Genomic DNA, 26443 nt, shown 5'->3' with positions numbered 1-26443 from the left:
CCTCCCATCATTCTCCAAGGCAAGACAGATTTCCTTACCCTATTTAGTGTGTATGCCATTTCCTACCTGAGCCATTTCCAATGAGAATGAAGGCTCACTCATTCCCCCTTACCTTCCCCCCCAATTGAAAAAGCTTTTTTTTTGACTCTTAAGTGAAATCTCTCAGCTTCTTCTTCATCTCCTTTTCCTTCCTTCCAGTACTTTCCCCCATCGCCCATTGACTCCATCCCTTTACCACATCATACCATTATATTCCACTCCTTCCTTTATCTTGTCTATATATACTCCTTCTAACTGCTCTTATAAATGAGAAAGTTCATATGAGTTATCATTATCTTCATCCCATGTAGGAATACAAACAGTTCAACATCATCAAGTTCCTCATAGTTAGTCCCTCTTTTCTACTCCCTCTATGGTTCACCAGGGTCCTGTACTTGGAGATCAAACTTTCTGTTCAGCTCTGATCATCTCCTTAGGAAAGTTTGAAAGTCCCCTGTTTCATTGAAAAATCCATCTTTTCCCCTGAAAGAGGATGCTCAGTTTTGCTGGGTAATTTATTCTCAGTTGTAAACCAAGATCTTTTGCCTTCTGGAATATCATATTCCAATCCCTATGAGCCCTTAATGTAGATTCTGCCAGATCCTGTGTAATCAAGACTATGGAGCCTCAGTAGTTGAATTGTCTGTTTCTGGCAGCTTTTAGAATTTTCTCTTTGATTTGGGAGTTTAGGAATTTGGCGGTAATATTCCTGGAAGTTTTTCTTTTGCAATCCCTTTCAGGGGGTGACTGGTGAATTCTCTCAATTTCTATTTTACCCTCAGCTTCTAGGATCTCAGGGCAATTTTGCTGTATTATTTCTTGAAAAATGAAGTTTAGGCTCTTTTCCTGGTCATGGCTTTCAGATAGTCCAGTAATTTTCAAATTATTTCTTCTGGATCTGTTTTCAAGGTCAGTTGAATTTCCAATGAGATATTTCACATTTTCTTCTAATTTTTGGCTTTTTTGGAAGAGTTTTATTTCTCCCTGATTTCTTGCAAAGTCATCATCTTCCTTTAGTTTCATTTCACATTCGAAGGAGTTACTTTCTTTAAAGGGCTTTTTTTAATCTCCTTTTCCAGCTGGCCAATTCTGCTTTTTAAGGCATTCTTCTCCTCATTTGCCTTTTGTTTTGCTTTTTCCATTAGGCCTAAACTGGTTTTTAACACATTATTTTTAACATATTATTTAACATATTATTTTCTTCTGTATTTTTTTCTATTTCTTTCACCAAGCTTTTGATTGCTCTCATTTCTCCTCCCAATTTTTCCTCCACCTCCCTGAATTGCTTTTCAAAATATTTTTTTGAGCTCATCCACAGTCTGAGCCCATTTTCTATTTCTCTTGGAGGTTTTGGATACAGAAGCTTCAATTTTGTCATCATCAGAGTATGTGTTTTGATCTTCCATAGGACTGAAGTAATTCTCTATGGTCAGATCCTTCTTTTTCTGTTCTTTACTCATTTCCTCAGCCCAAGGCTAATTTACAGCACTTCCAAGGCTTTGGGGTGGTTTTTTTTGTGGGGGGGAAAGCCCACTGGGACTTTTATTCTTCCAAGGGCTTAAGCTCTCTAGCTAGTGCTTTGATATGTAGATGACCGCATCATTGCCCTCTGCCCTGAGGCTATAAGGCAGGATCCAGCTATTTTAGTAAGGAAGCCTAAACTGCACCCTGAGTCTGAGTGTAGGCAAACAGCAGAGTCCTGCCCCAGGAAGAGCAGAGAGATCTCTGCAGACTTCCCTTACCTTCTCTGGGGGTGCAGGATGCTTTCTCCCTATTCTCGATGCAGGTTCTGTGGTCTGTGCTCCTCACTCCACACTCATCCAGGTGCAGCAGAGTTCTCTCCTATCCCCTTCAAGCTGTTGCTGGTGATCTCTGGGCTGGGCTGGACTGGCCTTTGCTGAGCTGGGCTGGGCTGCATAGTGGCTTTTTTTTTCCCACCCCAGGTCTTGGTGAAATACACCTTTCCCCTGGAACTTCTAAGTTATCTTGGACTGGGAAAATGTATCACTTAGTCTTTCTGTGGCTTCTGCCCCTCTAAATTTTGGCTAGAGCCCTCATTTGGTTGTTTTTTGGGGTTGAGGGGGGGTCAGAGTTGTCGGGGAATGCTGCCTTCATGCCACCATCTTGGCTCCGCCCCTTCAGCTTTCCACTTTTATATGAAATAACTTATCCCATTCTACCTCTCCTTTCCTTTTCTCCCAATACATTTCTCTCTTGCCCATTAACTCCATCTTTTTAATATATTATTCTTCAAATTTAGCTCCTATCTATGGCTTGTCTATATATGCCCCTTATAACTGCTCTAATAAATAAGAAAGTTCTTATGACTTATCAATATCATTTTCCTGTGCAGGAATTAATGCATGTCATCATCAAGTCCTTTATGATTTACCTTTTCTGTCTACTTTCTTATGCTTTACTTGAGTCTTGTATTTGAAGATCAAATTTTCTGTTTAGCTCTGTTGGTTTCATCAGGAATGTTTGAAAGTTCCCTATTTTACTGAATGCCCATCTTTTTCCCCTGAAAGAATATGACAAGTTTTGCTTGGCTGTAATCCAAGCTCTTTTGCTGGGTGGAATATAATTTTCCAAATTCTAAAAATACTTAACATAGAAACTGCTAAATCTTATGTTATCTCGACTGAAACTCTACAATATTTGAATTGTTTCTTTCTAAATGTAATATTCCTTGCCTTGGGAGTTCTGAAGTTTGATTATAGTATTTTGGGATCTCTTTCAGAAGATGATAAGTGAATTCTTTCAATTTCTATTTTACCCTCTGCATCTAGACTATAAGGGCAGTTTTCCTTAATTACTTTTTGACAAATGATGTCTAGGCTCTTTTTCTTTCTTTCTTTTTTTAAAGTTTTTGCAAGGCAAATGGGGTTAAGTGGCTTGCTCAAGGCTACATAGCTAGGTTATCTTTAAGTGTCTGAGGACAGATTTGAACTTAGGTCCTCCTGATTCCAGGGCTCGTGCTCTATCCACTGTGCCACCTAGCTGCCCCTCTAGGCTCTTTTTCTGATCATGACTTTCAGGTCATTCAGCAGTTTTTTTAAATTAGCTCTCCTGGATCTATTTTCTAGGTTAACTTTTTCCAATGAGATATTTTGCATTTTTTTCTAATTTTTCATTTTTTGGTTTTGTTTGATTTTTCACATGGTCATAAGCTTCCCTTGGTTCCATTCTATATTTTATGGATTTATTTTCTTCAGTGAACTTTTGTATCTCCTTTTCCTTTTGACCAGTTCTGCTTTTTAAGGCATTCTTGTCTTCATTGAGTATTTGGATCACTTTTCCCATTTGGTCCAGTCTGATTTTTAAGATATTATCTTCTTTAGTATTTTTTAATATCTCCTTTACCAAACTGTTGAATCACTTTCATGATTTTCCCACATTGCTCTCATTTATCTTCTGAATTTTCCCTCAAAATCTTTTTTGAACTCTTCCATGGCCTGAGACCAATTCATATTTTTTTTGGAGTCTTTGGATGCAAAAGCTTTGACATTGTTATCTTTGTCTGAGGATATGCTTTAATTTTCCATATGAACAAAGTAATTGTCTATGGTCAGATTTTTTCTTAGGTTGTTTACTTATCTTCCCTGTTGTGACTTAATTTTAACCTTTTGTTGAGATGGAACACTGCTTCCAAAGCGGAGGTCACACTGTCCCAAAAGTTTTAGATTTTTTTGTAGAATTTTTCAAAGATTACCCCTCCATCCCCCCTCCCCTCCCAAGAACCTGCAAGTTTTCAATTCTTCCAAAGTCTGATGAGAGACTATGACTACTCTCCTGGTCTGTGCTCTGTTCTGTGGATGAATACAAGCATTAGCCTCTACCCCTGGAACTGTGGGGAGAGTCTTCAGCTAAGGCAATAAGCTCTGTTTGATTTCTACTCCTTTTCCTGAGACTAGAACCCTAGATTGTGACTCAGATTTGAGTATGGACAAAGCAACAGAGTTCTTCCCAGGGATAGAAAAGAGACCCTTGCAATCTCCCTGATCCCTCTATGGTTTCTGAACTGAAAGCTCCAGGAGTGGCTACTGAGACCTGCTTATGAGCCATTGTGGTTGAGTCTGTGCTGCTGAGACTGAACTGGATTAGGCTTCCCTCTAACCCTGGTGCTGCAGAATTTTCCTGATGACCTTCCAAGTTATCCTTGGCAATCCCTGGGATGAGATGTCTGGAAGTTTCCAGGTGCCTGGAGGTTTGTTCCTGGATGGCTGGGACAGTTTCGCTCCAGTAGAATCCGGGTTGTGCTGTGGGTCCTTTTTAACTCCAGTGTAACAGACCTTTCCCAAAGATGTTCCAAGTTGTCTTTGGTTAGACAATTGTTTCATGCAATCTTTTTTTTTTTGTGGATTCTGCCATTCTAGAATATGGTTAGATTTATTAAAGATATTTGGAGTGGGTAGGGGGTTTTCCTGTCTTTACTCCAGCATTGTCTGAATTTTCTTCTACTTAACATTATAAACAGAATTTAAAAAATGTTTAATGGATTATTAGTTTCAATGATAGAAGGAGCATTTGGAAAGAAGCTATCAATGAAAATTGCTACCCTTCATTTCGTGGTTTAAGAAAAAACTTTCCTAAGGTCATGGGTTGTTGTTGAGTTTCAATTGTGTCTAGCAATTCATGACCCTTGTGGGGTTTAAACAAAGATACTGTTTTTCATTTCCTTCCTGAGGACTTGCCCAGGACACACAGTTAGTATGTGTCCTAGGCCAGATTTGAACTCAGTATCATATAGTATGTGTTAAAAAAGGAATCTGAGCTTATGTTTTCTTAACTCTGAGACCATCTCTTTCCAAACTCCATGGTGTTGCCTTTGTTAAAATACATTGACAAACTCATCATTTTGCTTCTGAAACCAGATTTCTTCTCAATTTCTCTCCACTCCTGTTGCTACAAATAATTTAACTTTTCAATCATTAAATTCTGTGAGTTTTTCTTTTGAGATTATCAGATATATTATTGAAGAGAATTCAGGTTTCATGTATTAGATGACCTCTGAGATGCTTTGTCACTCTGAGAATTTGTCAACCTCTGTCTCATAACTACTTTTCCTTCTATGATACTTCTGTTTTCACTTAATATAAACTATGATCTCATCAACTTGCAAAGGAATTAGTCATAGACTATTAGTCTACCTTTCTGCCTATAATGTATCATCCGTTTCCATTCTACCCTCTATACCAAAGGTAGACAATCTTTAAAATTCATTCTTAAATGTGTGGCCTTAGGCAAATCCCTTAACCCTTGCAAAGCCTTGTAAAAAACTAAAAAATAATTCATTCTTGTTAGATTATTTAAAGGTTCAAAACCTTCAGTTACTGATCATTGAATACCATATTGTATCTAAACTCTTATTTTCTGACTTCCAGACCATCATAAATTGTGGTTATAATCAAGCACATGGATAATCAGTTATATGTTATTTAACATTAATTAAGCATTGTTATATGATATATGTTTTTCACTAATTATTTTATTATTGTCAAGATACCTCCTTAAAAGCAGGGATCATGTCTTCAACTTGTTTTTGTTACCTACAAGGCCCAGTGTAGGATTGAGCACTTGGTAGGGATTAAATACATAGAAATGTATTCACACGCAACTTCTAGTCTTTTAAATTATAATGTACTGTCTTTTACACTGCCAAACTAAAAATCCTCATACATCTAAATAAAGCAATTAAATTAAAAGAAGTTGGGGGAAGGGGAATAGAGGAAAAGAGAAATTGTTATTAGCTTTAGCATTCAAGTCCAGAATGGAAAATATAACCAGAAGTGTTTCCTGTACAATACACACATTCTCAAGAAGAATCTCATTTGTATTCCATATGAATCTTAACTCACTGACAGTGTGAACCCTATGTTCTAAAAACTGTAGCCAAAAAAATATACTATAGACCTGAAAACTAAGTCTAATTGTGTTAGACCCTGGGGTAGTCACATTAGAACAATCTTTCCATCATCCTACTAAATTGATGGGAATACTTTATTACTGAGCCAAGAGAGTTATGAGCAAATCCAAATCATGATGAAATAGGATAGCTACAACATATGCTTAGTGGCTCTCGTGTGCATTTATGAAGCTGGGCTCTTTTTTTTTCATTGAGAGTAATTCTTGCAAATGTGGCCTGAGCCACAATAACAACAATGACACAACTAGAGATTTTGTGAACTCTCTTATGGATTTCATTTTGTACCACTTTTACGACAGCCTCCAAACCTAAAGACTGGATGGAGCAGGTATCAATTAAGAACTTGTTTACTTCCATTTGGCTAGGTAGAAAGAACCACAACAAGGGGAAAGAAATACTGCAATTTTTCTTTCCTCTTGATATTTGTCAGGATAATCTATTAAGATTATCACTGACACTGTGAATATTAAAATTAAAAGCAAAAATAACATTCAATTTAAAAAAATATGAATCAATACTCTGTTAAATGAAATTTATTGTAGTTAAAAGTATAGTACATGACTAAGATAAATTGGAACATGACAATTTAGTTCATGAATTTGCCATTTTGGTTTTTAGTCAATTAATGTCATTGTTAATTGTAAGACTACTCTGGGGTCTGCACAGGAACACTTTTTATAAATGAGTCATAACATCATAGATTTCAATTCTTTTCTGAAGTCAATCATTTTATAGAAAAGAAACATACTCAGAGCAATTAAGTGACTTGCTCAGGGAAGATTATAAATTGGAAGATTATCAGTGATCATCTCTCTACATTTGGGATAAAATGAGGAACAGGTGTTTTCCCTATGTTATTTTACATATCCATTCATTCATTCATCTATTTTTCATTTATCCATTCATTCATTCTTTCATTCATACATTTGGTTGTTTATTTTTGGCTACTAGTGCCATGAGTCTAGAGAAAAAATGAATTTCATTTATAGCTATACCTCCTAGGTTATGTCCCTTAGCCTCTGTTTGCCTCAGTTTCATCAGTTGTAAAATGGAGCTAATGATAGCATTTATCTCCCAGAGTTATTTTGAGGATAAAATGAAATCATATTTGTAATGTATTTAGCATATGCCTAGCACATAGTAGGCACTATATAAACTCTAGCTATTATATTAACTGTAATAATGACACTTATTTTCTTCTTAAAAGTATATTTTCCAATTATATGTAAATGTAGTTTTTCAGCATTCACTTTTAGCAAGATTTTGAATTCCATATTTTTCTCCCTTCCTCCTTTTTTCTCCCACTTCCCCAAGAAAACATGCAATCTGATATAGAGATAATGTCATTCCTAATTTATATTGTGATTTAAATAGGTAAGGGAGAACCTAGAATTTTTATATTACTTTTTACTTTTTTTTTTTTTTTTTTACAAAATCTGATCTGGAAATCCTTTACTATATGTTGGCTCTGTGGATCCTTACATGAGGTTCACTTTCAGTATTTTTTGACAGAGCTTTAGAAGATGGGCAGAAGTACAGAAGACAGATCCATCAGATTTAATGTTTAGAAATTGAATATACTACCCCCCTCATATTATAAATGGGGAAACTGAGAACCAGAGAAGGTTGTCAAAGGCCATACAGATAATAAAGAGTAGAACTAGTATTTGAATCAAAGTTCTCTGAATCCAAATCAAGCATTCATTCAATATTTGTCCATAAGAGACATCACCAGGCAAAAGAACTGGTAGGCAGGGAAATGAATTAACTGGCAATTCTTCCTACTGTGACTAAGTCTTCTGTGTTTTCATTCCAGATTCACTTCCTTGTTTTGTTCCAATTATCATTTTATCTAAACCTTTGCTTCCATTTTTAATAACCCCTTCTTGGAATGCTTCATTATCCACACAGATGCATCCTTGCTTAACCAGTTTCTAATGGTATGTTCATAGCTTCATTTTTCTTTTCAGTTCATTTTTTTTTAACTTCCACCCAATAGTTTTGATGATTACTAGCATATATTCCAAATTTGATCTGTCCCTGAATAATCTAGATTCTGGACCTTTTGCTACTTTAAATAATTTTACTATTATTTTGTCTAATTCTCTAGAGTTCGCTTCAGCAATTTAATTTTTATATTGATCAATCATCATACTAATCTTTACTTTATATCCTTTCAGTCTTTGTGTCTTTGGTTTGATTTTGGCAGGGGAGTGGAGCAGAGTTTGGACTTATTATTTTTTTGGTGTCAGAAAGGAAGAAAGGAAAGTGGCTAATAAGGAAGAAAAGAAGAAAAGAGGAGTGAGGGAGGGAGGAAGAAAAGAAGAAAAGAAGGGGCAAAAAGACGAAACAAGAGTTGATCAAACATTTACTATGAGGATACAAGTATGAGTAGAAAACGAAAAAATAAATCAGCTACCACAGAAAACTGAAAAGTAAAAGGGGAGGAGGGGATTAAAACTGAGTTGTGACATGGGAGTCACAAGTCTTTAAGGTCAGGAACAAAATCAGGATGGGAATGAGGACAGACCAGCTTGAGTCTCTTCACAAAATAGACAAGGCAACTAGATGGTAAACAGATAATGTTCTGTGCCTGGAGTCAGGAAGAACTGAGTTCATATCTAGCTTCAGATACTAATTGTTTAAGCCTGAGTAAATCATTTAGCCCCTGTCTGCCTCAGTTTCTTCATCTGTAAAATGGGAATCACACTGGTTTGTTGTGAGGAACAATTAAGGTAATATTTGCAAAAGCATTTAGCACAATGCCTACTAGACTCTAGTAGGCACTGATAAGTTCTATTTAATTCTCCTCCCATAGGGGATGGTCCTTGAAAAGCAAGTTGCATGTAAGGTAGGGTGATCCAGTAGGGAGAGAAGACCCTGGGTGCTGAGGGAAGTTCCAGGATGAGCCAAGAAGTACAGGCATGATTCAATGAAGGACTCCTAAGTGCAGAAACTTTCTCTGCCCAACATACATATAGGCAACTATTTTGGAATAAATTGTCTTAGAAATTGTTCTAGACTCATGAGAAATTAAGTGACTTGTCCTTGACCACAATGTTCCATTTCATATATGTCAGATATGGACTTGAAATCAAGTCTTCCAGACTCCAGGGTCACATGTCTGCCACTTTTCTTTGACAGATAGATGGAATGCTATGTTAAAGATATTTTCTCTTCTGTGGGTTCCCAAAACCTATGAAGTTGCAAATCCTCAACCCCATTAGCTTCTTTGCTTTTTAAAATTCTAAGGAGTTACCTGGAACATTGAGAGGTTAAGTGATTGTCAGGGTAACACATCTCAGCAACAGTAGCAGCAGCAACATTAACACCAACAGAAGATTTAAATGATGGTCAGGAAGTTCTAGATTCATATTTCTTGCCTGATATTTGATAGCCATGACCCTGACTGTCCTCAAAACAAATCTCCATTCCATTTTCTTCAGGACTTCCTGTTCCTTCCAATTTCTCGAGTCTTCCTCTCTCAGATGAGATCCCACATGATCTACTTTGCATGAATCTTGCAGGTTTGTGTCCCCATGGAAAAGATGATATCCTTCAGGAGAGGGGTTGTTTTTACTTTTTGTTGTACATTCTGTGCTTAGCAGTGCCTGGTTTATAGGAAGCTCTTCATAAATACCTTTTTACTCTCTGCCTGTCTGATTATCATGATTCAGAGGAAAACGTACTAGTCTCCGAGTCAGAATCCCAAGCTCAAATTCCCTCTCTGATGGTTACTTCCTTTGTCACCTTGAGAAAATCATTTAATTTCCTCAGTTCTTGGTTTTCTCATTTGTAAAATAAGGGAGTTGGAATAAATAGCTTCCAATGTCCCTTCCAGATCTTTTTATGACTCCCTCTCTGATTCTCAACTTTTTCACATGTAATATCAGGATAAACACATCTCCCACATCTAAGAGCTGTTGTGAGGATCATATGCTAGGAATTTTGTTAATCTTAGGGACAGATCAACATGAGTCAGTATTATTATTATTTGGGGAACTCCCTCCACTAAAAGGAAAACAGCTTTTTCTGTAACCGAATTGATGGTCCTTAAGAGTTGGTGTGGATCCCTAAATAATTACTATATGATTTTTTTGGCTGACAAATCTCCTCGAAGTACTGGGGTAGCTTAGTGCATTGATTCCCTTTGTAGAGCAAGAATTGAATGCCTCCAACCCTGCTTGAATAAGAGAGTGCTCTGTAGAACTGAGGTGACCAAGGTGCTTCAAACCATCCATTGCTTCAGATGCCTGAAATAAAACATAGCACCTAACTTTTCCCCACCTCCACCCTCTGCCTTTCTTTCATAAATGATCATTTTTTTCTGGCAGTTGGTAGAAAAATATATAAATCAGAAGTCTGAAATATGCACACAGACTTTTGGAAGTCATAAAAAACTGGGATTTTCCCAGTTTGCATCTAATAAAATAAAACAGCAACCTGTTTGACAGAAAGTGAACTCATTGAGGGGACTGGCAGTGCCAAGCTGTGCCATACACAGGACACATTCAGTGTCTGGGCCATGTTGACACATTGCAATAAATGGGGCACTGCCACTGACTAAAATGGAAGACTTTCAAAAATATATTTTTCCAGGGCTCCTGGATTAATGACTTTTCTGAGCGAGGCTCATTCATTCTAGGAAAGCAGAGATAGTTCCTTGCAAATACAGTTATGAAGGCACATCTATTGACATATGGGTACTGCCGGGAAGACTTATTTTGTGTGTGTGTGTGTGTGTGTGTGTGTGTGTGTGTGTGTGTGTGTGTGTAGATTTTTTTTTTTTTGCAGTTTCAAATCCACACTGCTCTCATAGCTCAGATCTTTCCCCTGCTCAGAGCTGTCCTTAATGAACTTAGATTATCAAGTCTATATATGTGGGGTCTCTATCTCCCATTTACAACCACACAAGCACTGATTTACATTAAGCCTATCCAGGCATTTGGATCTGTATCTTGACCCAAGATACACAGAGGGAGAGAAGCTGCAAAATTCTGTTATTTTTATCTTTTCTTTCACATGTCCCAGACTTCATTGATGAAACATAGTTATCCTTAAGCAACCAGTGTGGAAACTATAAAGAAAAGGACAGGTTAACTCTTTAATGGAGGATAGGAATAAAATTGTCCTATTTGTGACCTTTTAACATATATATATATATATATATATATATATATATATATATATGTATATATATATATTTTAAAAATATATATAATATATTTATTGATAATTACTAGATTCATAATATGAAAAATACTGGAAAAAATGGGTCTCCCTTTCTTGCCCAGATTGGAAGTGCAGGGGCTACAGATTATCATGGCAGTCGTGACCTGCTCCAACCTGTGCTGTTTCACTTTTTCTTAGGTAACCTGGTGACCTCCCCCAACCAGGGATTCACTATATTGATGCCAGACTTCATGAAGACAGCTAGTTTAACTCACTGTACCTCAGATTCCCCAAGCTTTGGAGATCTAGCAGTTAGCTTTTTGTGTCCCAATGGACTTACAGTTATATGCCACCATGTCCTACAAAAGATAATTTGATAATTTAAAATACTAAGATAATTTAAAATACTATTCAGACAAATTATCAAAATTACTTGTATCAATGCTATGTGAACCTAACATGATGACTAAGTAACAATCAATCTTAATTGATATTGTTCTTTTCTTTCAATAATTTTGTCCTAATTAACTTCAGAATAAGTTCAGAAGTGGGGCAATTGGGTGAAGCAGTGGACAGAGAACTGACCCTGGAGTCAGGAGGACCTGAGTTCAAATTAGATTTTAGACACTTGATCTTAGCTGTTTGACCTTGGACAAGTCACTTAACCCATAAAAAACAAAAGTCAATAACAGAATAGGTTCAAACGTTCATGGCTTCAGAGTTAAAAAGGAACTTTAAAGGTCCTATTTTCTTAACTCTGCATTTTACAGATGAAACAACCAGGTTCAGTGATGGGAATGAAATTGACTCAGGTCACAATGGTAGGTGCCATAATTAGGATTCAAACTCAGGTTTTACGACTCAAAATCCATCACTCTTTCCACTGCATCACATTGCCTGTATGGTTAAAAGATAAAAACAAACCATTAAAAAGCAATGGAATATAGAAGGGGAAGATACTATCTTCAGGTATGTCAATACTCATATACCTCAGTGCTCTTGAAACCCCAATTCCAATTATATTCTCAGTTATTAACCAACCCAGAAAATAAACTCAGGTCATCAGAGTCATGCAATGATGGAACACAAACTAATTAGAGTGCAACTGGAAGATAATTTTATTATGATTTATTTGCCTTGGCTACAGCCTTCAGGAAGATGTCATCCCATTTCTTATCCCTTCTCTAGTAAGTGCCAGAGGAATGGATATATTTTGATTCATTTCATTGACTGACATTTCTGTGAGCTATCAACACAGCAACTTTATATTTACACTAACCTTTAAAGTAGTGTCACTGACAATTAGAAGCTTCAGTTAAAAAATCAGTTCCCCCAAGCCACTGATGTTCTATAAAATATAAGTAATGGAGATGTTTTGTTCTAATAAAAGAGAAATTACAATGTAATGTAAAGATTTGATGTTTTAATGATATAATAAGTCTTGGTAACTATTAATTTTTTAATAATAATTTTGTACTGCTTTGCTTTTACCTGAAATAGCACAAAATAGCCAAAAGTAAATTGAAGTAAATTTTCATAAAAAAACCTGTATATTTGGCATCAGCCCAATGGACCTCCCATTAGCTACTCAAATTACCCCTTATGGCACATTCTTAGATATACATGCTCTCTTTTGGGCCATCCTTTATTACCCCATTTGTTCAAGCATAGTGCATTTTTATCTGACATATTATATTAATTCTTTATTTTTTTTAGTACACATTGTCTTTTTTGATAGAATGTAAATTTCTTGAGGATAGGAAATTTTTCATTTTGTTTTTATATTTACAGTGCCTATAGGCACTTAATTAATTGATCCTTATTGATAGATTGGTTGATAGACATAGAAAAACAGAAGTTAGAATTTTAAGAGACCTCAGAGATCATTGAACCTCTGTCCTTCATTATCTACCTCCAACCCTAATAGAGGAAATCCAATCTGAAAAAGTTGAATGACACAGCAACATTTTACATTTGTTATTAATTTCTTGGTCAGTGTTATATATTTATGAAGTCAGATTGCATAATGCTTAGAAAAGAATGTCAGACTTAATTCAATATGCTTGGGTAAAGGGGGTAATAAAATGTGCTGGATTATCAGAGGAAAGCTTCAGAGCATGGGAATGTATTTGCCTTATAATAGGTTAATTTGAATGTCTACTGGGAAAAACAAAAACTTTATAGAGAACAGAATTTAAATAGTTTTTACCCTTTTGAATGAGTTCTTAAACAAAGGTATTTAAGTGTTTCAAGCTGGGTTTTGAATTTTGATATTGGAAAGCAAAGATAATCTCTTGCAATATCAAGAAAATGTGTCCTCTGATGATAAAAATATATTATCTATCTGTTGGAAACTAAACTTTTTGTAAACTCAATTTAGGTATCATCGAAGGCTTTCCTAAACTAATACAGTTGTAATGGTGCCCTCTCTCCTCAAATCAATTTGTACTAACTTAGTCATGATATGATCTATCCCACTGACATAGTGCCAATTCCTTAAGAACTAGGGCTGTTTTATTTTCATCTCTCCAGCCCTAATTGCCTGCAAATTTGAGAGTCTGTACCTGCACTTTCATGGCATAGGAAACTCTTGATAAGGAAATTTCCTGTACTAGGGAAGATCCCATAAGTCCAGTACAATTTGTAGTTTTACAAAATTGCTTGGGGGCAATAAAAGGTTAAATAACTTGACTAAAATCAAAGAAACTATATTTGTCTGTGTTAGAGACAGAGTTACTCAAGTCTTCCTGAATCTGCTTCTCCAAGCTGCCTTACTTGTAGTCTTCCCTCCTAGATTGATTCTTTTGGGAAAGCAACTAGGCCATCTTTTTTTAATTCTTACCTAATCTTTAATTACTAAATAGGTAAGACCTAGGAAAGGCTTAGCTTAAGCCACCAAGGTCTCCCATTGCATTCAGGGATATCTCCAGTCTTGTCTTTGTACTCTGATGATTCTGGAGGAGAGGGTGATGTTGATGACTTTGCCTCACTCAAATCCAATTCAGTTGCTAGTCAGGACATCACACCTCTTGTCATTGGTTCTCTTTGAGAAAGGACAAACACCAATCATGTAGTAACTAATAGTAAATAGTATTTGCATATGCTTTAAGGTTTACAAAGTGTTACTTTTTAATTTTATCCTTACAACAACCTTGGGGGCTATATGATATTATTATCCTCACTTTACAGATAAGGAAACTGAGCAAGACAGTTTAAGTGACTTGCCCAGAGTCACAGTTAGGGGGTGTTTGAGACTGAATTTAAACTCATGTTTTCCTGATTCTTGGACCAGTGCATTATATACTGGGTCATCTAGCTGCTGATAATTAACAAATATCAACTTCCATTAGCTATTGGGCTTATTTCTCTATTTATAGTCTATACTGAGCTTTTAATGTAGTTAGTTTAAAGATCATAATGTTTAGGGTCAAAGGATATGAGTTCTAATATTTTGCTACCTTATCACCTTGGGCAGAGAAGTCATTTTATTCTTTTAGAGTTCTGGACTAGACATACAAAGTTCCTAAGGTCCTTCCTAAGTATAGGTCCTAAGGTTGTAGTAAATACTTTTAGTTAATGAATGGTATCTGAAGGTATTTGAGGTCTGTGATATAAGTAAAAGATTAAATGTTGTCCTCAAAGCCCTGAGTCATCTGTCTAGGAAAGATTCAACTAGTATGCCTGACTTCATATGGACCAGAAAGAATGGAGGTGTTGTGTAAGATAGATTAACTTCTGGTGAGCCACAGTATGGAAATCTTTCAAAGGTCTTATTATCTCTAAATAAGGGAAAAATCAAAACTTCAAACTAAAGAAGAATTGGAGGAAGAAAAGATCTAGACAATCTTTAGACTCCTTTATCCACTAACTGAACACTGGAAGAGCTATTCTGTAAGATTTAAAAAATATGTTTTTTCCTAAACTTAAGAAATTAAAACAAGCATTTCAATAATGTAATAGAGTAGGAAAAAAACAAAGATGATTGTACATGAAACTGCAAAACTATTAAGTAAACTGGCTATTTCTTTTAAATTTATAATTAAGCTGTCATGTCACTTTCTTTTCCTTTTTTTCTCTTCCTCTTCCTGACCTTAAAAATGTCTAAAATTTGACATAGATATGTCTACAAACATAAAACCATTTTATACTTAAGTTCTATTTATCAGTTCTTTTTCTAGATGCTGATAACATCTCCTTTCATAGGACTTTTGTAGGTAATTTGGGTATTTATAAAAGTCAAAATGATTTAGTCATTCAAAGTTATTTTATTAAAACATTGCTCTTATATATAGCATTCTATTGGTTCTGTTCATTTCATCCTTCATTATTTTGTGGAAGTTTATCCATATTTTCCTTTTTTATTATATTTATTTTATTTTTGTACAAATGATGTTTTTTATACATTACTAAAATATTCTTGTTTAAGAGTAAACATAATACCCTCTCCCCTCCAAAAAAAAGAGACCCTCATGAGCAATAAAGAGGAAAAATTTTAAATTTTAATTAAAAAATATAATAATAATAGGGACAGCTAGGTGGTGCAGTGGATGGAACACCAGCCCTGGAGTCAGGATCACCTAAGCTCAAATCTGGCCCCAGACACCCAACAATCACCTAGCTGTGTGACCCTGGGAAGTCACCCCAACCTCATTGCCCTGCAAAAAACAAAAAATAAACCCAAAATAAAATAAAATAAAATGAAATAAAATAAAATAAAATAATAATAGGGGAGGCCAGGTGGTAGAGTGGACAGAGCATGGTCCCTGGAGTCAGTAGCACTGGGTTCAAACCCAGCTTCAGACAACCAACAATCACCCAGTTGTGCAGCCCTGGGCAAGCCACCCAACCCCATTTGCTGCACAATCCCCCCCAAATAATAATAATAATAATAATAATAATAATAATAATAATAATAATAATAATATGCTTCAGTCTGCATTCCAATTCCACCAGCTCTGTTGTGGATGGATCACATTCTTTAGGATAAGTCCATCACAAAAGATACTTCTATAGTTTTCCACTGTTGTCATTGCTGATCGCAACTCCCTCCATTCATACTTCCCCACTACCATACACTATATTTTCTCTCTCCTTTACTCTGCCCCTCTTCTTAAATGTGCTCTAGGGTAGCTCAGTGGGGCAGCAGACTGATCACTGGTCCTGGGGCCAAGAGGTCACGTGCCCACATACCAGCCCTAAGGCTCAGCAGCCACCCGGCACTGTGGTCCTGTACAGGCCATCCAATCCCGGCCCGTTGCAAGATGTAAAAAAAGAAAATGTGATATATCTGACCACTCTGCTCATGGTCTACCTTCTCCTCCATCACTCGCATCTTCCCCTTTTCCCTGTCCCCCTTCTCTCCTTTTTACTCTAGATGTCTATACCCCATTGAGTATATATGCTGTTTCCTCTCTAAGCCACCTCTGATGAGAGCAAAGGTTGCCTCATTCCCCCTCGCTTTTCCCCCTTCTATATCATTGCAATAGCTCATTGTAATAAAAAAACCTTATATGAAATATCTTAGCCTATTCTACCTCTCCTTTCTCTTACTCCCATTACATTTCCCTTTTAGCCATTGACTCCATTTTTACAATATAGCTCTCTCCTCTGTTTTATCTATAAAAGCTCCTTCTACCTGTTCAATTAAACGAGAAGATTCTCATGAGTATTATCAATATCATTTTTCTCATGCAGGAATACATGTAGTTCATCATCATTAAGTCCCTCATATTTTGCCCTTCTTCATTCTCTATGCTTCATCTGAATTCTGTATTTGAAGATCAAACTTTCTGTTAAGCTCTGACCATTTTAAAAGGAACATTTGAAATTCCCCTAGTTCATTGAAAGTCCATCTTTTTTCTTGGAAGAGGACATTCAGTTTTGCTGGGCAGTTGATTCTTGGTTGTATTCTGAGGTCTTTTGCCTTCCTGAATATTATATTCCAAGTCCTGCGAGCCTTTAATATCATTGCCACTAAGTCCTGTGCGATCCTGAGTACAGCTCCATGATATTTGAATTGTGTCCTTTTGGCAGCTTGTAATATTTTCTCTTTGACTTGGGAGTTCTGGAACTTGCCTATAATATTCCTGGGGGTTGTTTTTTTTGGATCTCTTTCTGGGGGAGATTGGTGAATTCTCTCAATTTCTATTTTGCCCTCTGCTTCTAGGATATCTGGGCAGTTTTCCTGTAGGAATTCTTTAAAAATAATGTCAAGGCTCCTTTACTGATCATGACTTTTTCAGGTATCCCAATAATTTTTAAATTAACTTTCCTGAATCTGTTTTCCAAATTAGTTGTTTTTTTTTTTCAATGAGATGTTTCACATTTTGTTCTAATTTTTCATTCTTTTGGTTTTGAAGTATTGTGTCTTTACTTCTCATAAAGTCAGCAGCTTCCTTTAGTTCCATTCTACATCTGAAGGATTTGTTTTCCTTGGTGAACTTTCTTATCTCTTTTTCCATCTGGCCAATTCTGCTTTTTAAAGCATTCTTCTCCTCAATAACTTTTTGAACTGTTTTAGCCATTTGACCTATGCTGGTTTTTAACATGTTATTTTCTTCAGCATTTTTTTGATCTCCTTGACTAAGTTACTGACTTCTTTTTCATGTTTTTCCTGCATCTCTCTCATTTCTTTTCTCAATTTTTTCTTCTATTTCCCTCACTTGATTTTCACAAACTTTTTTGAGCTCTGTCATAGCCTGAATCCAATTTTCATTTTTCTTGCAGTCTTTAGATGCAGGAGCTTGTACTTCTTCATCTTCAGATTGAGCATTTTGTTCCTTCTTGGGATCATAAAAAATGTATTTCTCATTGCTGTTCCTCTTTTTTCTCTGTTTACTCATTTTCCTAGCCTGCTTGGTTTTGACTATTATTGGTAAAGCCCCCTCCAACAAGGATCTCCATGTATGAGGCTCTGTCTTTCCTCCTGATCTGTGAATGACCAGAAGCGCACCCCTTTGCCATGAGAAGGTGGGCCCTGCTGTTCTATGGGGCACCTAGACTGTGATCAGGATCTGAATGTGGTCAGAGCCCCAGAGTCTTGTTCCAGGTACAGAGGACAGACCTTGGAAGTCTCTCTCCACTCCCCTACTTAAGGCTCAGTTGCCTGGGGACTCCTGCTTACCTGCTCTGCCTGCTTCCAGTTCCTGGATTTGGGCTCCCATGGCCACCCTCTTTGAGTGCCCTGAGGGCTGGGTTTCACACTTGCTCTGGCAGAGGTCCCCGCAACTGATCTTCCAAGTTATGCCAGGTGTCCCCCCCCCCCGGGGTATAGGTCAGGAAACTGTCCCCGCTGCCATGAGCAGTGGCTCCCAGGGTCCCTGGGGCTTCCTCCCGGAGGCTGAAGTTCCTTCACTCTGGTGGGCCACTCCTCTAACACCATGAAGCAGAGTATTTCTGCTATTTTCCAGGTTACCTGGGGCTGGGGAATTGCCTCACTGGATCCCTCTGTGGGTTCTGTCTCTCAGAAATTTTGTTAGGGTCATTATTTTATGATTTTTTTGAAATATTATAGAAAGCACCTAAGAGAGGCTCTTCTCCTGTTGCCATCTTGGCCCTGCCCCAATCCATATTTTTCTAAAAATATTGAGTTCATCACTTATTATGGAACAATACTATTCCATCTCCATCACATATCACAATCACAACTTGTTCAACCATTCTTCAGGTAGCCCTGTAATTTCCAATGCTTCACCTCCATAAAGAACATACAAGTTCTATTTTTTCCTAATCATCTTGGGAAACAGACCTAGTACTGGTATTGATAAGTCAAAGGGTATAGGCAGTTGAATAACTCTTTAGACATAATTCCAGATTACTCTCTTAGGACTTATGGATCTCTTAGGACTTATGACTATTTGATGTTATTGTTGGGGGTAGGAGTGACTTTTTAACTTCACTTTCTTCCTTTGAATATACAAATCTGATCTTATTTTATTACACAGTAGCTATTTATATGGTTCAATTCTTTCTCCTTTGCTTACCCATTTTTGTTTTTATTAATTTTATTTTTAGCAGCTTATTTAATCAAGAGTTGTGGGTAGAAAGTTAAGGAGGTAAATAGAATGTTAGAAAGCCTAGACATGATGGATCTTTGGAGAACACTGAACCAGGCTAGAAAGGAATGTACTTTTTTATCTGCAGTACATGGCACCTGCACAAAAGTTAAAAACCTCATAATCCAAATGCAGAAAAGGAGAAATAGTGAATACTTCCTTCTGAGACCAATTAATGCAATAAAAATCATGTGCAAATAATGGGCAATGAAGAGATAGATCTAAAAGTAATTGGAAACTAAATAGCCTCATTTTAATGAATGAGTGGATCAATTAATGATTTCATCCTATACAAAGATAATAATAAGACAATATATCAAAACTTATGGGATATAGCCAAGGCAGTTATTAGGGGATATAGTATATCTTTAAATGCTTACATGAATAAAATAGATGAAGAGGAAATCAGTGAACTAAGCATGCAACTAAAAAAATGGAAGAAAGAATAAATTAAAAACCCCAATTAAATACCAAATTAGAAATTCTAAAAATTAAAGGAGAAATTAATAAATAAAATCAAAAGCAAGAAAACTATTGAATAAATAAAACTAACTTGGGTTTATGAAAAAATCTAATAAAATAGATTAACCTTTGTTAATTTGATTTAAAAAAAGATGAAAACCAAATTACTTGCATCATAATGAAAAAAAGGTGAATTTACCACCAATAAAGAGGAAATAAAGGTAACAATTCAGGAACTATTTTGCTTAACTGTAGCCAATAAATTTGATAATCTAAGTGAAATGAATGAATATGTACAAAAATATAAATTGCCCAGGTTAAATGGAGAGGAAATTAAATATCTAAATAACCCTATCTCAGAAAAAAGAAGTTCAATAAGTCATTATTGAACTCCCAAAGGAAAAAATCTCCAGGGCCAGATGGATTCATAAGAGAATTCTGTTAAACATTTATGGAACAATTGATTACAATGCTATAAAAACTCTTTGGAAAAATAGATGAAGAAGGAACTCTGCCTAACTCCTTCTATGACACGAGTATGGAGCTGATACCTATACCAGGAAGAGTCAAAACAGAAAGAAAATTATAGACCATTTTTTTCTAATGAATATGGAATCAAAAATTTTTGCAAAGTGATTATTAATAGGATAATACACTATGACCAAGCAGGATTTATCCCAGCAATGCAGGGTTGATTCAGTATTAGAAAAATGTCAGTATAATTCATTCTATCAAAAATAAACCTAAAAAAAATCATCTGATTATTTCAATAGATGCTGAAAAAGCCTTTGACAAAGTACAACACCCATTCTTTTTTTTTTTTTTTTTTTTTTTTTAGGTTTTTGTAAGGCAAATGGAGTTAAGTAGCTTGCCCAAGGCCACACAGCCAGGTAATTATTAAGTGTCTGAGACCAGATTTGAACCCAGGTACTCCTGATTCTAGGGTGGGTGCTTTATCCACTGCACCACCTAGCCGCCCCCAACAACACCCATTCTTAAACCAGAGAGCATGGGAATAAAAGGATTATTCCTTAGAATGATAGGCAGTATCTATCTGAAACCATCAACAAGTATTATATTCAATGGGGATAAACTAGAGACATTCCCAATAAGACCAGGGGTGAAACAAGGATGTCTGTTATCACCACTACCATTCAATATTGTATTAGAAATGTTGCCTTCAGCAATAAGAAAAGAAAACAAAATTGAAGGTATTAGAATTGGGAAGGAAAAAACAAAATTCTCACTCTGCAGATGACTAGAGAACCCTAAAAAAATCATCTAAAAACCTACTGGAAACAATTAGCAACTTTAGCAAAGTTGCAGAATATAGAATAAACCCACATGAATCCTCAGAATTTCCATATGTTACTAGCAAGATTCAACAGCGAGAGAGAAAGGAAGTCTCATTTAATATAACTTCAGACAATATAAACTACTTGGGAGTCTACCTGACAAGGCAGACTTAGAAACTATGAAAACTATAAGACATTTTTTCTATAAATAAAATAAGATTTAAATCAATGGACAAATATCAACTGCTCATGGATAGGCCAAGCTAACATATTAAAAATGAGAATTCTATCTAAATTAAACTACTTATTTAGTGCCTTATCAATCAATCTTCCAAAAAATTATTTCAATGAGCTAGAAAAATTGTAACTAAATTCATATGTCAAGAATATGTCAAAAAGTCAAGAATATCAAGGAATTTAATGAAAAATGCAAAAGAAGGTAGCTTTCCCTTACCACATCTAAAATTATGTTATAAGGCATCAGTCATCAAAATTGTCTGGTACTTCCCCAATTGACAAATGGTCAAGGGATATACAAAGGCAATTTCAGATGATTAAATCAAAGTGATCCAGTCATATGAAAAATTGCTCTAAATCACTACTTATTAGAGAAATGCAAATTAAAGAATCTCTAAGGTACAACTTCACACCTCTCAGACTGGTCAATATGAGAGGAAAGGACAATGATCAATGTTTTAAGGGATGTGGGAAATCTGGGATATTAATACATTTTTGGTGGAGCTGTGTACTCATCTAAACTTTCTGGAGAGCAAGTTGGAATTATCCAAAAGGACAATAAAAAGGTGCTTACCCTTTGATTCAGCAATACCACTACTGGGTCTGTACCCTGAAGAGATCATGAAAAAAGGATTAAAAACATCACTTGTACAAAAATATTCATAGAAGTCCTGTTTGTGGTGACAAAGAATTGGAAACTGAGTGAATGTCCATCAATTAGGGAATGACTGAACAAATTGTGGTATATGTATTTAATGGAAAAACTATTTTTCTTTTTTTTTCTTTTAATTTTAAAAAAGGTTTTATTTATTTTGAGTTTTATAATTTTTCCCCTAATCTTTTTTCCCTCCCCCCCACAGAAGGTAATTTGTTAGTCTTTACATCATTCCCATAGTATGCATTGATCTAAGTTGAATGTGATGAGAGAGAAATCATATCCTTAAGTAAGAAACCTATAATATATGTTATAGCAGAATTATATAATAAGATAACTTTTTTTAACTAAAGGTATTAGTCTTTGATCTTTGTTCAAACTTCACAATTCTTTCTCTGGATACAGATGGTATTCTACATCGCAGATATCCCCAAATTGTGCCTGATTGCTGCCCTTTTGGCAGAGCAAGTCCATTAAGGTTGATCATCACTCCCATGTTGCTATTAGGATGTAGAATGTTTTTCTAGTATAAACCAGGAGGGATGGGAATTCAGGGAAGCCTGGAAGGACTTGCATGAACTGATGCTCAGCAAGATGAGTAGAACCAGAAGAACATTATACATTCTAACACAACATGGAGGTGATGATCAAACTTAATGGATTTGCTCATTCCATCAGTGCAACAATCAGGCACAATTTTGGGGAATCTGTGATGAAGAATGCCATTTGTATCCAGAAAAAGAATTGGAGTTTGAACAAAGACCAAAGATTGTTAGCTTTAATCTTAAAAAATCATCTTATAATGTAATTTTTCTATCTCTTATACTTTATTTTTTTCCTTTAAGGATAGGATTTCTCTCTCATCACACTCAATTTAGATCAATGTATACCATGAAAACAAGGAAAGACTAACAGACTGCCTTCTTTGGGGGTTGGGGGAGGGAAGCAAGATTAGGGGGAAAAATTGTAAAATTCAAAATAAGTGAAATAAAATAAAAATGTCTGGCACTGGCTAAGAAAGAGAGTGGTGGATCAGTGGAATAGATTAGATGCAAAATAAACAGCAGGAAATGATTATAGCAATCTGGTATTTGATGAACTCAAAGAGCACAGCTTCTGGGATAAAAACTCTCTCTTTAATAAAAATGTTGGGAAAATTGGAAGTCAGTATGGCAGAAACTTGGATTAGACCAACATCTCACACCCTATACCAAGATAAGGTCAAAATGGGTGCAGCATTTAGACATAAAAGACAATGTTATAAGAAACTAGGAAAACAAGGAATAGTATACCTGTCAGATCTATGGAAAAGAAAGCAGTTTATTACCAAGGAAGAGATGGAGAACATCATTAAAAACAAACTGCACCATTTTGATTACATTAAATTAAAAAACTTTGTACAAACAAAACCACTGCAACCAGGATCAAAAGAAATGTAAACTGGGCAACAATTTTTACAACTAGTGTTTCTGACAAAGGACTCATTTTTAAAATATATAAAGAACTGAGTAAAATTTATCAAAAAACAAGCCATTCCCCAATTGACAAATAGTCAAAGGATATGCAAAGGAAATTTGCAGGTGAGGAAATCAAAACTATCCAAAGTCATATGAAAAAAAATTGCTCTAAATCATTACTGATTAGAGAAATGCAAATTAAAGCAGCTCTGAGACACCACCTCACACCTCTCATATTGACCAACATTGCCAGAAAGGACAATGATCAATGTTGGAAGAAATGTGGGAAATCTGGGGCACTAATGCATTATTAGTGGAGCTATCAACTGATCCAGGCTTTCTGGAGAGCAATTTGGAATTACATACAAAGGGCAATAAAAGTGTGCATACCCTTTGATCCAGCAATACCATTACTGGGTCTATATACTGAAGAGATCATGAAAAATGGTAAAAACATCATTGTACAAAAATATCATAGCAGCTCTGTTTATGATGGCAAAGAATTGGGGCCCTCCATCAATTGGGTAATGGCTGAACAAATTTTGGCTTGTTATTAGAAACCAGGAGGGATGGGAATTCAGAGAAGCCTGGAAAGACTTGCATGAACTGGTGCTGAGTGAGATGAGTAGAACCAGAAGAACATTGTATATAGGGTGATGATCAACCTTAATGTATTTGCTCATTCCATCAGTGCAATAATCAGGGATGATTTTAGGGTTTCTGCAACACAGAGCACCATCTCTAATCAGAGAAAGAACTGTGGAGTTTAAACAAAGGCCAAAGACCTTCAATTTTTTTAAAAAAAGATGCTGTTAGGGGTGTCTAGGTGGCGTAGTGGATAAAGCACCGGCCTTGGAGTCAGGAGCACTTGGGTTCAAATCCGGTCTCAGACACTTAATAATTACCTAGCCGTGTGGCCTTGGGTAAGCCACTTAACCCCATTTGCCTTGCAAAAACTTAAAAAAAAAAAGATGTTGTCTTATGTACTACATAATGTTGCTATCTCTAATATTTTATTTTTTCCTCAAGGATATATTTTTCTTTCAACACATTCAATTTTGATCAATGCTTAGCATGGAAACAATGTAAAGATTATCAGATTTCCTTCTGTGGAGGGGCAATCTGATATTGTTTACATTGTTTTCGTGCTATGTATGGAGTGGTGAGGGAAGGGGAGTGTGGAAGAAAAAGGGTAAAATTCAAAACCTTACCAAAAAATGATAGGTAGAAAATACTATTTTATATAATTGGAAAATAAATAAAATATTTAATTAATAAAAAAAGAGTTGTGGGTCCTCAGAGGGTTGAGTCCCCTTATTCTTATATTTTGAATTCTGTTTTGGGGCCTAACTTCAGGTATTCCTCTCCTCCCAAAGTCACAGTTAAAATCAGTGATGCTGTCCCCAAAACGCTTTTTCTATAAGTTAAGAGACTGTAACTCAATTCAACAAACCCAGATAAGGGCATGAAGAGCAGGAGGATGGTTACAGAGAAAAGCAAAATATTCTCTTACATTTTGGTCTTAGATTCCCATTATACTGAAAAATTACAGATAACTATATCCTTTTGGAATTAAAACCACACATTTTTAAGAATTATTAATTCATTAAAGCAATAATAATAAATCAATTATCTGTTAACATCAATATTTTCATTAAAAACTATCCTCCCCCCAGAAAAAATAATTGTTGTATATAAATCAGGCATAATAGAAAACATCTGAATTCTCATATATGTTTCTGCATTCAATCCATTGTGATATGTTCTTTTGGTTGAAGAAAGAAAATTTGGTCTCACACAAATCTGGAATTGGAAAATGGGAGGAGTCCTTTAACAGACAAATATATTTAGTATTAATGAGAAAATATTTTTAAATTTGCTGATGCCCTGAATGGCTCTTGGGGTTTTCTCTGAGGATTCCAGACCATAATTTGAGAATCACAGCATTGGATTCTTAGTATAATATTGGTAGATGTAATTGTAGAATATAGAGATTGCAAACACATCTTTAACTTTGCAATTCCATTCTTCTTTCTGGATCTGATGAAGTAGATGAATTATTCTCAGGCCTTTCCTATCTCATTCCTTCCTAGGGGTATAGTTTAGTGATATTTTCTTTGAACACCACCCTCTTCTTCATGTCTCTCTCTTTCTGGAAATTTAATTAGCCATATTTCATTACAAGGAACGTTTTAACCTTGGACAATATAATCACCCTTAAGTCCAAGTGGTCCCCCTTTCTACTTTTTGAAATTCATAACAGATAAAAAATTTTAATTCATTTTCAAAATCTCAGAATCCTCAATTAAGAAAATTCTCAGGGGTGGCTAGGTGGTGTAGTGGATAAAGCACCGGCCTTGGAGTCAGGAGTACCTGGGTTTAAATCCGGTCTCAGACACTGAATAATTACCTAGCTGTGTGGCCTTGGGAAAGCCACTTAACCCCATTTGCCTTGCAAAAAACCTAAAAAAAAAAAGAAGAAAAGAAAATTCTCAACAGTAGGATGGTTAACTTTCTGTCATAATTAAGCATTTTGGATTACTTCTTGTTGATCTCTTTATATTTGAGAGGAAACATCAGGATAAAGGAACATTCCAGTAAAAGAGGCAAAACAAACATATTTCAGGTTTGTTTTTTTTTAACAATTCCAAAGAGATTTTTCTTCAAAATTGGACACAGAGTCCTAAAGAAGTAAATTATTTTTTCAGTTTTCTTTTGCAAGGCAAATGGGGTTAAGTGGCTTGCCCAAGGCCACACAGCTAGGTAATTATTAAGTATCTGAGGTTGGATTTGAACTCAGGTACTACTGACTCCAGGGCCGATTCTCTATCCACTGTACCACCTAGCCACCCCAAGAAAGGAAATTATTAATCATTGTCTTCTTTTTTATTATTTTATTTATTTAAGACCACAGAGTTAAGTTACCTGTCCTCAGTTACACAGTTAGGCAATCATTCAGTGTCTGAGGCTAGATTTCCCTAATTATTGTCTTCTAATAATAGAAGGAATACTGTACTCAAAGGATATCTATGTTCAAATCTTGCCTCTGATTCCTATTGTCTATGTGACGGTGAATGGAAAATCACTTAAACTTTCAATGCTCTAATATACTCTTTCAGTCTATAATTTACAGAAACATTGTGATT

The sequence above is a fragment of the Macrotis lagotis genome, chromosome 5, assembly GCF_037893015.1.
Source record: "Macrotis lagotis isolate mMagLag1 chromosome 5, bilby.v1.9.chrom.fasta, whole genome shotgun sequence".
Taxonomy (NCBI): domain Eukaryota; kingdom Metazoa; phylum Chordata; class Mammalia; order Peramelemorphia; family Peramelidae; genus Macrotis; species Macrotis lagotis.
Note: the sequence above shows the minus strand (reverse complement) of the source record.